The sequence below is a fragment of the Stegostoma tigrinum genome, chromosome 45, assembly GCF_030684315.1.
Source record: "Stegostoma tigrinum isolate sSteTig4 chromosome 45, sSteTig4.hap1, whole genome shotgun sequence".
In the NCBI taxonomy this organism is placed as follows: domain Eukaryota; kingdom Metazoa; phylum Chordata; class Chondrichthyes; order Orectolobiformes; family Stegostomatidae; genus Stegostoma; species Stegostoma tigrinum.
Genome location: NC_081398.1, coordinates 12,772,805 through 12,789,237, shown reverse-complemented (window position 1 = coordinate 12,789,237; position 16,433 = coordinate 12,772,805). Strand labels below are relative to the sequence as shown.

At 43.4% G+C, this 16,433-nt stretch overlaps 2 non-coding genes across 2 annotated transcripts; both read left to right on the top strand.

Moving 5' to 3' along the window:
• Positions 1–1,013: 1,013 nt before the first annotated feature.
• Positions 1,014–1,085, top strand: trnaq-cug (transfer RNA glutamine (anticodon CUG)). The gene has a single exon. It is a non-coding gene; the product is annotated as a tRNA-Gln (tRNA).
• A 2,184-nt stretch (positions 1,086–3,269) lies between these two features.
• trnaq-cug (transfer RNA glutamine (anticodon CUG)) lies at positions 3,270–3,341 on the top strand. Its single transcript has one exon. It is a non-coding gene; the product is annotated as a tRNA-Gln (tRNA).
• The last annotated feature ends 13,092 nt before the right edge of the window (positions 3,342–16,433 follow it).

The following is a 16,433-nucleotide window of genomic DNA, read 5'->3' as shown; positions in this document are numbered from 1 at the left end:
AAATTTAGATCAAAGTGAGGTGCCGCATTTTGGTAAGGCAAACCAAGGCAAGACTTACACAGTTAATCGTCGGGTCCTGTGGAGTGTTGCTAAACAAAGGACCTAGTATTGTAGGGTATAGTTGGGTATTTCCTTTGAAAGTGGAGTTCCTGGTTGGACAGGGCGGTGAAGACGGCATTTGGTGTGGTTGCCGTCATTGGTCAGAATATTGAGTGAAGAAGTTGGAATCTCACATTCTGGCTGTACAGGGCATTGGTGAGGGCATTTTTAGAATACTGTGAGCAATTCTGGTCACCCTTCCATAGGAAGTATGTCACTAAACTTCAGAGAGTGCAGAAAAGATTCACTGAGATGTTACTGGGGTTGGAGGGTTTGAGTTATAGGGAGAGGGTGAATAGACTGAGGCTTTTCTCCCTGGAGCATTGGAGGCTGAAGGGTGCACTTGTAGAGGTTTATAAAAACATGAAAGGCATGGATAGGGTGAATAGCCAAGGTCTTCTCCCAAGGGCTAGAGACATTAAAATGACAGGGCATAGATTTTTAAAAACTGAGAGAACTGTGGATGCTGTACATCAGGAGCAAAAACAGAAATTGCTGAAAAAGCTCAGCAGGGCTGGTAAAGAGTAATCAGAGTTCGTATTTTGTCCAGTGACCCTTCCTTAGAAACAAGCCTATCCATTCTTTCCTTATAGATCAATTTCTCCATCACAGACAACATGCTGGTGACCTTCCTCTGTACTCCCTCCAACGCTATCACATCCTTCCTGTCGTGAGGTGACCAGAACTGCACACAATACTCTAGCTGTGGCCTGACCAACACTCTGTACAACTCGCCAGTTTCACATCCATTTCCGTGTGTGCAGTTGTGTCTGTCAGTGAGCAGGGAGCAGTGTCACACCCCTGTTATCTCCACGCCAGAATCAGGATCGAGGGTGAAACTATCGCAGCCATTTCTCAATCCCTTCTCATCTTTTCCTTTCCCTCTGCCTCATGAGCATCCTCCATGTGAGACTGGTCCCATGGTGTAATGGTTAGCACTCTGGACTCTGAATCCAGCGATCTGAGTTCAAATCTCAGTGGGGCCTCTAATTTCCATGACCCTGCCAGTTGTTTAATTTGGGGTTCAGCAATGAAATCTGCTTCTAACCCAGGCCTAATAGCACTGACACATCAGAGCTCATCAAATCTCTGCCAGATCAGGAAGCACAGTACAATCCAAATGCTTCATTGGGGACTCAGCAGTTTAATCTGCCTCCGGACCAAGTGGAAAGCCGATCCTGTGTGTGTGGCCACTGGAGATTCACATATACCTTTTACCATCAGAAGCACGGCGTGTGGAAGTTTGCCCTCTTAGACCATAAGCCATAGGAGTGGAAGTAAGACCATTTGGCCCATCAAGCCCCCTCTAACGCTAAGGCTGTGCACACGGGCCCTCAGCCCTCCGCCTAACGGAAACAACTTCCCAGTGTCCATCCTTTCTAAGCCATACATTATCTTGTAAGTTTCTATTAGATCTCCTCTCAACCTTCTAAACCCTAATGAATACAATACCAGGATCCTTAGCCATTCATCGTATGTTAAACCTACCATTCCAGGGATCAAATGTGTGAATGTCTGCTGGACACGCTCCAGCGCCAGTATGTCCTCCCTGAGGTGTGGGGCCCAAAATTGGACACAGTATTCTAAATGGGGCCTAACTAGAGCTTTATAAAGCTTCAGAAGCACATCACTGCTTTTATATTCCAACCCTCTTGAGATAAACGACAACATGACATTCACTTTCTTACTGACAGACTCTACCTGCAAGTTAACCTTTAGAGAATCCTGGACCAACACTCCCAGATCCCTTTGTACTTCTGCTTTACGAATTTTTTCACCGTTTAGAAAATAATCCATGCCTGTTTTCCTTTTACCAAAGTGCAAAACCTCGCATCTTCAGTCCCGGCCGTAGGTTTTGGGAAAGTAATGGGTCTTTTGAAGCTAATTATTTTCGTTGTCGGAAGGAAGGTTCCACCAAAATTTGAGTTCAATCTCCAACTGGTGAGTCACGGAGACCCTGTTTTGCAGCTTCGTTAAAACTCACAACTGAATGAATTGCCTCCCTGATCAAATTTTCATTGGCAAGCTCTCGCTGAGCTTCACAAACCCCACACCACATCGTCCCGCAGCGACCCCCCCCCCCACCCCCGACCCCATTATGGTTTGCATTGACAGCTTGGAAACTATCTATGCCTCAGAGATCGCAGCAACTGCAGATGCTGCATAATCTGACATAATAAGATGGAGAGCTGAGTGAACACAGCAGGTCAAACAGCATCAGAGGAGCAGGAAGGTGTGTGTGTGTGTGGCAGGAAAGTGTGTGTGTGTGTGTGTGTGTGTGTGTGTGTCTGAATCCTTTCTGAAGAAGGGTCCAGGCCCGAAACATCAGCCTTCCCGATCCTCTGATGCTGCTTGGCCTGCTGTGTTCATACAGCTCTACAATTTGTTGTCTCATCTGTCTTTGCCTGTATCCTCCACTCCAGCAGGATTTCAAACACACTTTACGCTGTCTCTTTAGTTTTGTGATTCCGGTTGTTCTGATACAGCAGCGATGTGCTGAGTTGCTTTGCTGCTGCCTCATTGCTCGCGTGATATTTAGTAGTGTGAGACAAATTCATCTTCTAAGTTCAATTTACCGGTGCCCTCTACTTTGGTGCACAAACAGAACTTATCTTCTCATGAACTGTTCACCAGTTTCGCACACCTTTCAAATAAAACTGACCCTTTCTGTTTCCCCAGCTTCATCAATGAACTTATCTTCTCATGAACTGTTCACCAGTTTCGCACACCTTTCAAATAAAACTGACCCTTTCTGTTTCCCCAGCTTCATCAATGAACTGCCCCATGACGTTTCCATCCATCAACTCCACTGTCATAGTTTGTTGACTCTGTCAGGGTTTTTATTAAACTTCATTTAACTTCTTCAAAGCTGCTGCAACTTTAGGTCTTGTACGTTTCCCATTTCCCACCGTCCTATGGTGTTCATCCAGCTTCACACTTTGTTATCTTCGATTCTCCAGCATCTACAGTTCCCATTATTGCTGTCTGATGAATCCCTGATTTCACCTCCGTGTGCTCAGTTGTGTCTGTCAGTGAGCAAGGAGCAGTGTTACGCCACTGTTATCTCCATTCCAGAATCAGGATCGAGGAGAAGCAATCGTAGTCATTTCTGAATCTGCTTTCATCTTTTGCTCTTCCTCTGCCTTGTGTGCAGCCCTTTGCAGCAAGCTGGCCCCATGGTGTAATGGTTAGCACTCTGGACTCTGAATCCAGTGATCTGAGTTCAAGTCTCAGTGGGACCTCAAATTGCTGTTTTTCTGCCAGTTGTTTAATTTGTGGCATGACAGGGAAACCTGCCACTGACACAGGCCTTTCAGCTCCGACACGTCAGAGCTTGTCAAATTTCTGCCAGATCAGGATGCACAGTACGATCCAAAAGCTTCACTGGGGACTCAGCAGTTTAATCTGCCTCCGGACCAAGTGGAAAGCCGGTCCTGTGTGTGTGGCCACCAGAGATTGACAAGCACCTTTTACCATCAGAAACTCACAGGGTGGAAGTTTTCTTGCGTTGTTTTCTTCAGAACAGAAAACCCTGAAGGGGTACATGATTGAGATGTATAAAATCATGAGGATGATCGGCAGGGTGAGCGATCATTTGGGTTTTGATGGCTCTGACAAATTTGATAGTAACAGCTCGTGAGGTATTTGCATCGGTTTCAGAGGAGTTATCTGTTGAGAGTAGTGAGGTGAAAATTGCCATCCTGATGTATATTTCCGAAAGGAAAAGGAAAATTCATTGAAGATAATAAACATGGTTTAACTTGAAGTAAAAATGAAACCCATGGAGGTAAAGAAGAACTTAAGAAGCTCAGGCCTTCTCGATGTCATAAAGTAGGCCGCATGTAGTCACAGTGTCAGTGTTTGAGAAAAGGCACTGGGAAGATGAATGTGGGAAAACAGGAGAACCCAAGAATACTGTTGATGTGTAAACAAAACGAACCATGGGAGCTAAAAACCTGCAAAAGAATGTACAACCGTGTGAGGGGTTGTTTGGAAATTAAGTGTCAGATCTCTTCAAATAATTTCCTTCAGTGGGTGAGGGGCTCTCACATTGGGTAAGAGGGAATGGGTAAAGAATTTAAGAATTTAAGAGATACGGGATCAAGTCAAGAGCCAAGAGATATGTCGTTCAGAGGGAGCATTGACAGAAAAATGTGCGAATATGTGTGTCAGGGTGAGAAGAGTTTTGTTCCATTGCATAACGTGAGGTCAGGCAGCCTTAATAAAATGAGTGAAGAGGTGATGGGAGTAAGAGCAAAATTCTCGATTCAGGAAATTCACTTCATCCTCGGGAATGAAATAGCTGGATTACAGCTGGAAGTGATACCTCCTGTGGTTGAAAGGCCAGTGGAAAATCTGGAATCTGAAGTGTGACAGGCAGGATATCCGGGGATTTTTCCTGACAATGTGGTAACAAGGTTACAAAGGCACAGATAGAAACAGGAGGATTATTAATGTACCCAGCTCAGGCAGGTGAGAGGGAGATTGTTTGTCTGTGATTTCATGAGTCAGCAGGGGGAGGTGAATATTAAATTACTGTGTGTGTGTGTGTGTATGTGTGTTGTGCAGTGTATTAGAGCAGTGGTGGAAGAAGTGTTGTGTGCCTGTTCGTGGTTCTATTTATTTGGTCTCTTGGTCTCATGGTGTTTTTATTACTTTCAGGGAGGTGTGTGTTTTTGGCCTGGACAAGACGAGTGTTTGTTGACCGAACCTCCTTGTCATAGATACAGTCACAGAGTGATACAATACGGAAACATACCCTTTTGTGCAAAGAATCCAAACCAAACATTATCCCAAACTAAATTAGCCCTATCTGCAAGCTTCTGGCCAATATCCCTCCAAACTGTTCCTTTTCCATATTTCCATCCAAATGTCTTTTAAACTTTCTAATTATACCCACATCCACCACTTCATCATATCGTACTGTTTTAGCTTCTTTGGCTATTTCAGATGTAGTTAAGATTCAAACTCCTTGCAGTGTCTGTGGAGTCACATACATGTCAATCTGGATATCCCTGAGAGATTTCCATCCATAGTAGATATTAATGAGACACGGTTTCCCATGAGGAAAAGCAAAGCAATGTGGTGCTGGAGATGTGAAACTTAGAAAAGAGAAACTCAAAGGGTCTGGCAACATTTGTGGAGAGAGAAGGAAATGCAGAGTGAATGTTTCAAGTCCGGTGCATCTCCTCATCAGAAACAAATTTCTTCAGTATTTACCAAGATTGTCCCCCACCATCTCACTGAGCTGCTGCATTCCCACCCAGTGATTTAGTTTTCCTTTATTCACTCAGAGGATGTGAGCATTGCTGGCTAGCATTTATTGGCCATCCCTAATTACCCAGTGGGCATTTCAGAGTCAACCATGTTACTGTGGGTCTGAGGCCCCATGTAGGCCAGACCAGGTCAGGATGGCAGATTCCAGTGAAACATTTGGGGTTTACCCCTTACAATCAACAACGTTCATTAAGAGAATTTCATTTCCAGATTCTTTTTGAACATCAGATTCAAATTCAAATTTGAACATCAGCCTGAGCAGGATCCAATCACACAACCCCAGAGCATTGCCTGGGGTTCTGGATTAACCATCCAGTGACAATACCGTGAGGCTTGGTAGGTTTGGAGTTTACCAATCAGGACCCAGTGCAGGACAAGGGAAAGGAATTGTTAGTAAGGGTTAGGTCTTTAAAATTATAGCCGTGAATGCGATTGTGTTCATAAGTACAGGCCTTCTTAAGTCAGAAATATTTAAATCAGGACATCTTATATTTATTACTTTATTCATTCAAGGGATGTGGGCATCGCTGACTCGGCAGCATTTATTGTCCATCACTAATTGCCTGGAGTGTGGCTGAGAGTCAACCACATTGCCATGGGTCTGGAGTCACATGTAGGCCAGAACAGATAAGGATAGCAGTTTCCTTCTCTGAAGGACATTAGTGAACGAGATGGTTTTTCTCTGACAATCAACATTGGATTCATGGTCATCCTTAGATTCTTAATTCCACATATTTATTGAATTCAAATTCCACCAACTGCCCAACTGCCATGGTGGGATTTGAGCCTGAGTTCCCAGAACATCATCTGGGTAAACAGTCCAGCGATAATACTACTCGGCCATCACTTCCCCACTGACTGTACGGTACAGTCTCTTTATAGCGCCAGCTGGAAGTTAACAGGATGATGTTTATTCCACAAAATATTTATTATATGTCAAAATTTAAACATCTTCAGAATGAAATTGACAGAAAGTTTAATACCATCCCTTAACTCCTGTCTGAGCTTACTCTGGGTCCCTGCGTAAATGAATGGGTTTATACAGGAACTTAAGATCTGAAGCATATATCCACTTTCTTCCAGGATGAAATTGGACTCATTGTAATTGGAACCTGAGAAATAACTTACGTTTTTAATTCAGACGTAGAAAAATGTTAACACAAACAGCATCCACAACAGGATGAAACTGCCCGAGACACAGAACAGCAGGATTAAGGACTTTCTCCGATTTTTCACCTCCATGTCATTCAGATTTTCCGCCTGTTTTCCGATATGGAGACTTTTGTGAGTTTGAATGGCCTTTAGAATTCGTCTGACAGTCACAGCATTGAGCAGTAAGATCAAAACGAATGTGCGACAAGGAGTTGAAATGCCAGAAATCCAATCAAATGCAACCCATGCAGGTGAAGTATAAAATATTGCCTTAATTTTGCAACGCTATGGAATATTATCAATTGTATATAATGGTTCATGTAAGAAATACAAGAATGCATTTTTGAAACCGCTCATGCCACAAACTGCCCCTATAACCATAGCTGCTACTTTCTCTGTGCAATATCTTGTCTTCAATTTCGGGCAAGAAATGGCCACAAAACGATCAATAGTGAATACAATAGTTGTCCGGACAGAACAATCCCTGCTTCCAGCCATTAGCACAGAAATGACACGACAGACTGGTGTAACATACAGGACGCTGGAAGGGAAGTAAATTCCAACAATACAGATCAAAATTGCAGCTGTAACAATAACTGGTAGGTCTGTCGCTGCCATGGATACAACGTAGTAAGTGATGCATCTGGAGAGACCACGCCTTCCTCTGGTTAGGATCACAATCACTGCCAGGGTTGCTGCAAGATGAAAAACATGGACAGTCCAGAGAAAGATGGAAATGGAATAGTGAGTGCGACACTGTGAGCAGAATCATAAGATTTGAGTCCTCAAATAAAGTTTTACTGTCATAATTATTTACCTTTTAACATCTGGTACCTAATAACAAAACAAAATCCCTACTCTATCAACATATTTTTTGATTAAAACAATCAGCCAGACAAACATAGATAGAGGATATACATCACAATGTGAAATTATATAATATTGTTCATTTTAAATATGAAGGCTATGAATAAGGAAGTAAATGCATTGAAGTGTTTAGGTAGGAATATAACATTGGCAGAAGAGTTTTAAATTAGAAGCTGAAATGTAGTGACCACTATTTGAAATCTATTAATGGCACATTCACTTTCACTCATTAAATTGTAATATTATTATCAACATTATTCAGTCTGATGAATGAAAGTATATAACACAATGTGGGTGTGATTATGGCTTTCTGAATTTGCTTTGGCAATACTGGTGAAGTCTCAGGAGCAATTTACCACAGACCTCCTGATTCCCAGCTCGAAGGCTCAGTTACATAAATGAGCAAATAGATTATGAGAACTTATCCAGGTTGGTTAGCTCTTTTTACTCGGTGACTGAGCTGTGATGCGGTTTATTGCTAATAGTGTGGGTTCAGTTCCTGCACCAGCTGAGTTTACCAGGAAGTTCTGTCCTTCTCACCATCTCCCTTTGCCTGAGACATGGTGACCCTCTGGTTAAACCAGCACCAATCATTTCTTTAAAAACAGAGAGCTGGCTCATGGACGAGGAGGACAATGACAACTGCACCTTTACCTCATTCAGATACAGACATACCATGGAAGCAGCACTGCCACTGGAGCCGCACAGGAGGATCAGGATAATTTATTTACTTGGTCGATCATGTAAATTGAGTTATAACTTTTAGACACATACAGGAAAGATACTGCTTAATGTTAACTCTTTAAGGAAAGATTGAGAGCAGAAATTCAGAAGCTTGCCTTGGTCCGGACTTAACAGTGTTCACTCAGAAACCATCAGTCACAGGTCACTTTGAAGATCAAGCTGACACTGAACCAGGAATGGAATTAGAGGCTGAGAATGGAAACCCAGCATTCACCTCTAATCAAGCATGTAAACATGTTACAAAAAGCATGAGGTTTACAGAGGTTCTGAGGACAATTATCTTTCACCCAGAGGGTGGTGAGGTCTGGAATGTACAGCCTGGGAGTGTAGTCGAGGTGGGCAACCTCATTTCTTGAGTTCATGTGTCAAGCCTTCCCTTCAATTGTTTCCTGGGAAACAATTCGACCATGTTGTTGCAAGGCACTTTTAGGGATAAGTTTCTGAAATTTATTTGCACAAGAGATGACCCACTCCCAAAACTCCCTGCAGCTACATAGTTAATGTCATTTTATTAAAATTTCAGCTGCATTTGAGAAGCTTACATTCTCCCAGAAAAGGAAGAAAGGATGTGGATGAGCACATGCAATCCTGTAACTTTCAAGGTTGTTGGTTTGAAAGTGGGGTCGGTGCAGATTTGGAGTAAGTTTTAATGGAGCAGACTTGATTGGGGCCTACAACACTATATTGCTTTATATTTTCCTTTGATCCGGACGATGAAGTGGAACACCAGAAGCTATTATTCACTGCATTTCAGTTTCCTTTTCTATGTGAAACATTACATGTGGATATCTGCGGAACTCTGCTTCATGGCAGTATCAACATGTTCGCCTTCATAATTTTTTCAAATCAAACTTTTTGGATAGATTTTGAGATATGTAGTGGGCTTGAACTTCTGACTGAAATGCTGCAACACTGTATAACATGGTCCTTTTGCTATGACGATGAGAATGGTAGACCAACCCAGAACCATTGGGCAAAATTCCTCCATGGCCCTGTCCCTCAGTTACCATGTTAGGGAGAAATGGGATTCCACTACAATTTGGATGAAAATGACTGGATTCAGATCCCAGAGTGCTCACCATTCAGCATGGAACATATTCCTGACAGTTTAGAAAGATCGTACACCGGAGACATTTGTATGTCATGAGAACTTCATGCATGGCCCTGCATGACAGGAACAGGACGTGCCATTATTTCTGTACCATCAGTTCGTGCAAGTTACATCACACCTCAGGCACAGATGGGACTCAATACCAGTCTCTACGGTACAGTGATAGAGACTCGACCATGTTGTTGCAAGGCACTTTTAGGGATAAGTTTCTGAAATTTATTTGCACAAGAGATGACCCACTCCCAAAACTCCCTGCAGCTACATAGTTAATGTCATTTTATTAAAATTTCATCTGCATTTGAGAAGCTTACATTCTCCCAGGAAACAATTGAAGGGAAGGCTTGACACATGAACTCAACAAATTGAAAAGAAAAATAGGAGATATATGATCCACTGGTAGAAATAACACATGAGATGATATTTTAAAGGAAATGTCATTCGAGAGGTGAACCATTATGTAAAAGTCAATAATGTATCCTGTAAAACAAGAGCAACACGATTATAGCCAAAGCAATGATAAAGTTGAATGATAGAATTGTTACTGAGGAGATTCATAAATATGTTCGAAGCAAATACATTTCCAAGAAAAAAATGTTATAATGCTGAAAGGAAAATGTTAGACAAAACAGACTTGTGATCACAGCAAATTTGATTTCACACAGCTCAAGTTAAAATGATTTTCAAAACATACAACAAATTCCAGTCCCGCACCTGGCACCCCGCTAGCTGCAAGGACGGGATAATAGATTGCAAAAAGCAGACCTTTCGGAGCACCATGCATATTGGTGAGATACACTACTCCACATTCAGTGTGTGAGACATTTATACCTGATGTGAGCCTCCCAGGAGCATTTAGGTGTTTTGAATTTGGAAATTAATTTTAAAATTGCAACAACAGAAAAATAAACTATTTTGAAATGTCTGTGGGTTGATGTCATATGCACCAAAGGTGAAATGCAAAACACACCTGTCTGCTCCTAATCACATGTCCTTAGGAAAAAAAATAGGAAAATCATGATGGAGACATGACTTACAACAAACACAGGAAATTCTGCCGAAACTCAGCAGATTTGACAGCATCTGGACAGAGCGTTAATGTTTTGAATTTGGTAGAGCACTTCTTCAGAACTGAGTTCTTTGCCAAATCTGCCTTTATGAGTTGCTGCATGGCATCTGTTGAATAGTACACACTGCATGGAGGTCCAGTTAGACATGGAAGAGTTATGGATTGTTTAATTTTAAAAAATACTCTAGGTGGGAAAGGCTAAAATGCTGTAATATCAAGGTTATGTGAATTCCAGTGTTGAGGTGAGACTGACTACATTCAACATCAAGGCCACATTTGACTGGATAATAAAATGTGAGGCTGGATGAACACAGCAGGCCCAGCAGCATCTCCGGAGCACAAAAGCTAACGTTTCGGGCCGAGACCCTTCATCGATGAAGGGTCTAGTCCCGAAACGTCAGCTTTTGTGCTCCTGAGATACTGCTGGGCCTGCTATGTTCATCCAGCCTCACATTTTATTATCTTGGATTCTCCAGCATCTGCAGTTCCCATTATCACATTTGACTGGGTCTGGTTTCAAGGAGTCCCAGCCAATGTGGAATGAAGTGAGAGATCTCCGCTGATTACAATCGTAGCTGTTACATAGGATAACTTTGAGGTTGTTGGATGTCAGTCATCTCAGCTTCAGGACATCTCTGCAGGAGTTCCTCAGGGTACTTTGCATTATCAGTCATCTTCAAGTGCTTCATCAAAGACCTTTCCTCCATCATAAGTTCAGAAGTGGATATGTACATCAATAACTATAGAATATTCATTATCATTGGTAACTCCTCAGATACTGAAGTACTTCATGTTCAAATGTAACAAGATCTGTGCAAACCTGGGATTGCACTGACAAGTGGCAAGTGACATTTGTGCCACACAAATGACATGCAACGGCCATCACCAGTAAGAGACAATGTAACTATTGCCCCCTCACATTCAATGATGTTACCATCATATAATTCCCCACTATTAACATCTTTGGTGTTATCATTGTCCAGAAACTGACCTCGGCTTGCCAAATATATATAACTTTTACAGAATACTGTTAGAGGCTGAGAATACTGCAAAGTAACTCATCACCTGACTCCCCAAAGACTGACATTCATCTACAATTCAAGAGTGTGACAGCCAGCTCGCCACTTGCTTTGATGATTTCAGCTCCAAAAACATTCAAAAAGCTTGATTCCATGCAGGGCAAAGCTTCCCGCTTCATTAGCAGCACCCCCACAATTACTTGTTCCCACCCCCACAGTGGCACAGTAGCAGCAGTGTGTACCACCGACACGATTCACTGCAGAAAGTCACCAATGATCCTTGGGCAGCACCTTCCAAACTCACAGCCTCTGCCACCCAGAAAGACAATGGCAACAGGTGGGTGAGAACACAAACCCCTGCACGTTAACCTCAAAGCCACTCAACATCTTCACTTGGAAATATATCGCTGCTCCTTCAGTGTCTCTGGGTCAACATCCCAAAACTCCAGCACAAACAATATCATGGGTCTCCCTACTCTGCACAGACTGCAATGGTTCAAGACAGCAGTCCATCAGACTTTTGTGAATGAGGGACTAGGAACGAGCTATAAATAACGGAAGAGTCAGTGACTCCCATGTCCCGTGAGTAAATAACAAAAAATGTGTGCAGATAAATGGGGAAACAGCGGTTAATCTGATCAGTACATCACCATCTTCACTGGGGATGGGAGGGATGGGTCATAAGTGTGGTTTTAGACAGAGATACCCACATCCCATGTACAAAATAAAAATGACTGAAGTTGACAATGGAATTTCAAATAAGTTGCTTTATAAAATGTCAAACTGAAATTGAATATCACGTAAATCATAGTATCAAAGAAAAGATCATGATAAACAAAGAACAAAGAACAAAGCAAATTACAGCACAGGAACAGGCCCTTCAGCCCTCCAATCCTGCGCTGATCAAGATCCTCTGTCTAACCTGTCATCTATTTTCTAACGGTCTGTGTCCAATTGCTCCCTGCCCATCCATGTACCTGTCCAAATATATCTTAAAAGACTCCAACGTGTCTGCATCTACCACCTCCACTGGCAAAGTATTCCAGGCGCCCACCATCCTCTGTGGAAAGAACTTATCACGCATATCTCCCCTAAACATTCCTCCTCTCAAATTGAACTCATGACCCCTAGTAATTGAGTCCCCCACTCTGGGAAAAAGCATTTTGCTATCCACCCTGTCTATACCCCTCATGATTTTGTAGACCTCAATCAGGTACGCCCTCAATCTCCGTCTTTCTAATGAAAATAATCCTAATCTACTCAACCTCTCTTCATAGCTAGCACCCTCCATACCAGGCAACATCCTAGTGAACCTCCTCTGCACACTCTCCAAAACATCCAAATCCTTTTTGTAATGTGGCAACCAGAACTGTACACAGTACTCCAAATGTGGCCGAACCAAATTCCTATACAACTGCATCATGACCTGCCAACTCTTGTACTCAATACCCCGTCCAATGAAGGAAAGCATGCCATATGCCTTCTTGACCACCCTGTTGACCTGCGTTGTCACCTTCAGGGAACAATGGACCTGAACCCCCAGATCTCTCTGTTCATCAATTTTCCCTAGGCCTTTTCCATTCACTGTATAGTTCACCCTTTAATTTGATCGTCCAAAATGCATCACCTCGCATTTGCCCGGATTGAAATCCATCTGTCATTTATCCGCCCAACTCTCCAGTCTATCTATATTCTGCTGTAGTCTCTGACAGTCCCCTTCACTATCTGCTACTCCACCAGTCTTAGTGTCATCTGCAAACTTGCTGATCAGACCACCTACACCTTCCTCCAAATCAATTGCATATATCACAAACAAGTGGTCCCAGCACAGATCCCTGTGGAACACCACTGGTCACACGTCTCCAATTTGAGAAACTCCCTTCTACTACTACACTCTGTCTCCTGTTGCCTAGCCAGTTTTTTTTTTTATCCATCTAGCTAACACACCCTGGACCCCATGTGACTTCACTTTCTCCATCAGCCTGCCATGGAGAACCTTATCAAACGCCTTACTGAGGTCCATGTATATGACATCTACAGCCTTTCCCTCATCACGCAACTTTGTCACGTCCTCAAAAAGTTCTATTAAGTTGTTAAGACATGACCTTCCCTGCACAAAACCATGTTGCCTATCCCTGATAAGCCCATTTTCTTCCAAATAGGAATAGATCCTATCCCTCAGTATCTTCTCCAGTAGCTTGCCTAAAACTGACGTCAGGCTCACCGGTCGATAATTACCTGGATTATCCTTGCTGCCCTTTTCAAACAAGGGGACAACATTAGCAAGTCTCCAGTCCTTCGGGACCTCACCCGTGTCTAAGGATGCTGCAAAGATATCTGTTAGGGCCCTGGCTATTTCCTCTCTTGCTTCCCTCAGTAACCTGGGATAGATCTCATCCGGACCTGGGGACTTGTCCACCTTAATGTCTTTTAGGATACCCAACACTTCCTCCTTCCTTATGTCAACTTGACCTAGAGTAAGCAAACATCTATCCTCACCTCAATATCTGTCATGTCCCTCTCCTTGGTGAATACTGATGCAAAGTACTCGTTAAGAATGTCACCCATTTTCTCTGACTCAAGGCATAACATTGCATCTTTGTCCTTAAGTGGGCCAATCCTTTCTCTTGTTACCCTCTTGCTCTTTATATATGAATAAAAGGCTTTGGGATTTTCCTTAACCATGTTTGCCAGCAATATCTCATGTCCTCGCTTTGCCCTCTTAATCCCTCGTTTCAGATTTGCTCTACATTACCGATATTCTTGCAAATCTTCGTCTGTTTTCAGTCACCTCGACCTCTTGTATGCTTCCTTTTTCCTCTTGGCTAGTCTCACAATTTCACCTGTCATCCATGGTTCCTTAATCTTGCCATTTCTATTCCTCATTTTCACAGGAACATGTCTCTCCTCCATGCTAATCAACCTCTCTTTAAAAGCCTCCCACTTATCAAATGTGGATTTACCTTCAAACAGTTTCTCCCAATCTACATTCCGCAGATCCTGCCGAATCTTGGTATAGTCGGCCTTCCCCCTGTTTAGTACTCTTCCTTTAGGGCCACTCCCATCCTTGTCCATGAGTATTATAAAACTTACAGAATTGTTGTCGCTATTTCCAAAGTAGTCCGCTATTGTAATATCAACAACTCGGCCGGGTTTATCCCCCAACACCAGGTCCAGTATGGCCCCTTCCCGAGTTGGACTACATACATACTGCTCTAGAAAACCCTCCTGGACACACCTTACAAATTCTGCTCCATCTTGACTCCTAACACTAAGTGAATCCCAGTCAATGTTGGGAAAATTAAAATCTCCCATCACCACCACTCTGTTTCTCCTACACCTTTCCATTATCTGTTTACATATTTGTACCTCTATCTCACGCTCGCTGTAGGGAGGCCTGTGGTACAGCCCCAGCATTGTTACTGCATCCTTCCTATTTCTGAGTTCTAGCCATATTGCCTCAATGCTTGTGTCCTCCATGGGGCCCTCCTTCAGTGCGGCAGTGAAATCTTCTTTGGTCAGTACTGCAACTCCTCCACACCTTTTACCTTCCGCTCTATCCCACCTGAAGCAGCAATATCCTGGGGCAACTAGCTGCCAATCATGCCCTTCCCTCAACCAAGTCTCAGTAATAGCAATAACATCATACTTCCACGTACCGATCCGAGCCCTAAGCTCATCTGCCTTATCTACTACATTTCTCGCATTAAAACAAATGCACCTCATACCACCTGTGTTCATCATCTGCTCCCCGACTACTATTCCCTTTAGTCACACTGGATCCATTATCTAGTTCCCTACAGGCTATCATTACTACCTCGTCTCTGTCCAAGATTTGGTTCCCATCCCCCTGCCACATTAGTTTAAACCCTCCCCCAAAGCATTAGCAAAAACACGTCCAAGGACATTGCTTCCAGTCCGGCTCAGGTGTAGACCGTCCAATTTGTAATCATCCCACCTTCCCCAGAACCGGTTCCAATGTCCCAAAGATCTGAACCCCTCCCTCCTACACCATCTCTCTAGCCACGCATTCATCCTGGCTATTCTTTCATTTCTGCACTGGCTAGCATGTGGCAATGGTAGCAATCCTGAGATTACTACCTTTGAGGTCCTACTTTTTAACTTGGCTCCTAACTCCCTAAATTCGGCTTGTAGGGCCTCATCCCGTTTTCTGCCGATGTCGTTGGTGCCTGTACGCACCATGACAACTGGCTGTTCACCCTCCCGCTTCAGAATGTTCTGCTGCTGACCGGAGACATCCTTGACCCGTGCACCTGGGAGGCAACATACCATTCGGGAGTCCCGTTTTCAACCGCGGAACCGCCTGTCTACTCCCCTTACTATCGAATCCCCAATGACTATCGCCCTTCCACTCTTTTTCCCACCCTTCTGTACAGCAGAGTCAGCCACGGTGCCATGAACCTGGCTACTGCTGCCTTCCCCTGGTGAGCCATCTCCCCCAACAGTATCCAAAACGGAATACTTGTTTTGGAGGGAGATGACCGCAGGGGACACCTGCACTGCCTTCCTGCTCTTCCTCTGCCTTTTGGTCACCCATTCGCTATCTCCCTCAGCAATCCTAATCTGCAGTGTGACCAAATTGCTAAACATGCTATCCACGACCCCCTCAGCATCGCGTATGCTCCAAAGTGAGTCCATCCGCAGCTCCAGAGCTGCTGTCCAAATAAATGAAGACTGCTCCCGCTCGAGGTAAGCTTTTTAAAGTGCCAAAAAAATGTTACCTTCCTGGCAGCCACCTGGTGCTGTCTCTGTCCGGCTCTCTCGCTCTCCTCGCGAAATAAGTAAAAGAGAGACAGCAGACATAAAAATGTTGAAGTTATACAAATGGAGACCATTACACTTTGAAGCAGATGTGAAATGTACAGAGGTTCATCAAGTTGTATGACTGTGGGTGATAGGAAGAAGATGTTGCTGGTTGCAGATGGATTAGCACCAGGAGGTTATTTGTGAGTAAAATACAGAAACATTTTTATTGGAATCCACTCCATACGGATATGGTTGAACTTTGAAGGACATGCCATATGTGTCAGGTGATTGGAAAACCTCAGGCAGTGATAAAACCAGCACCTTTCACACT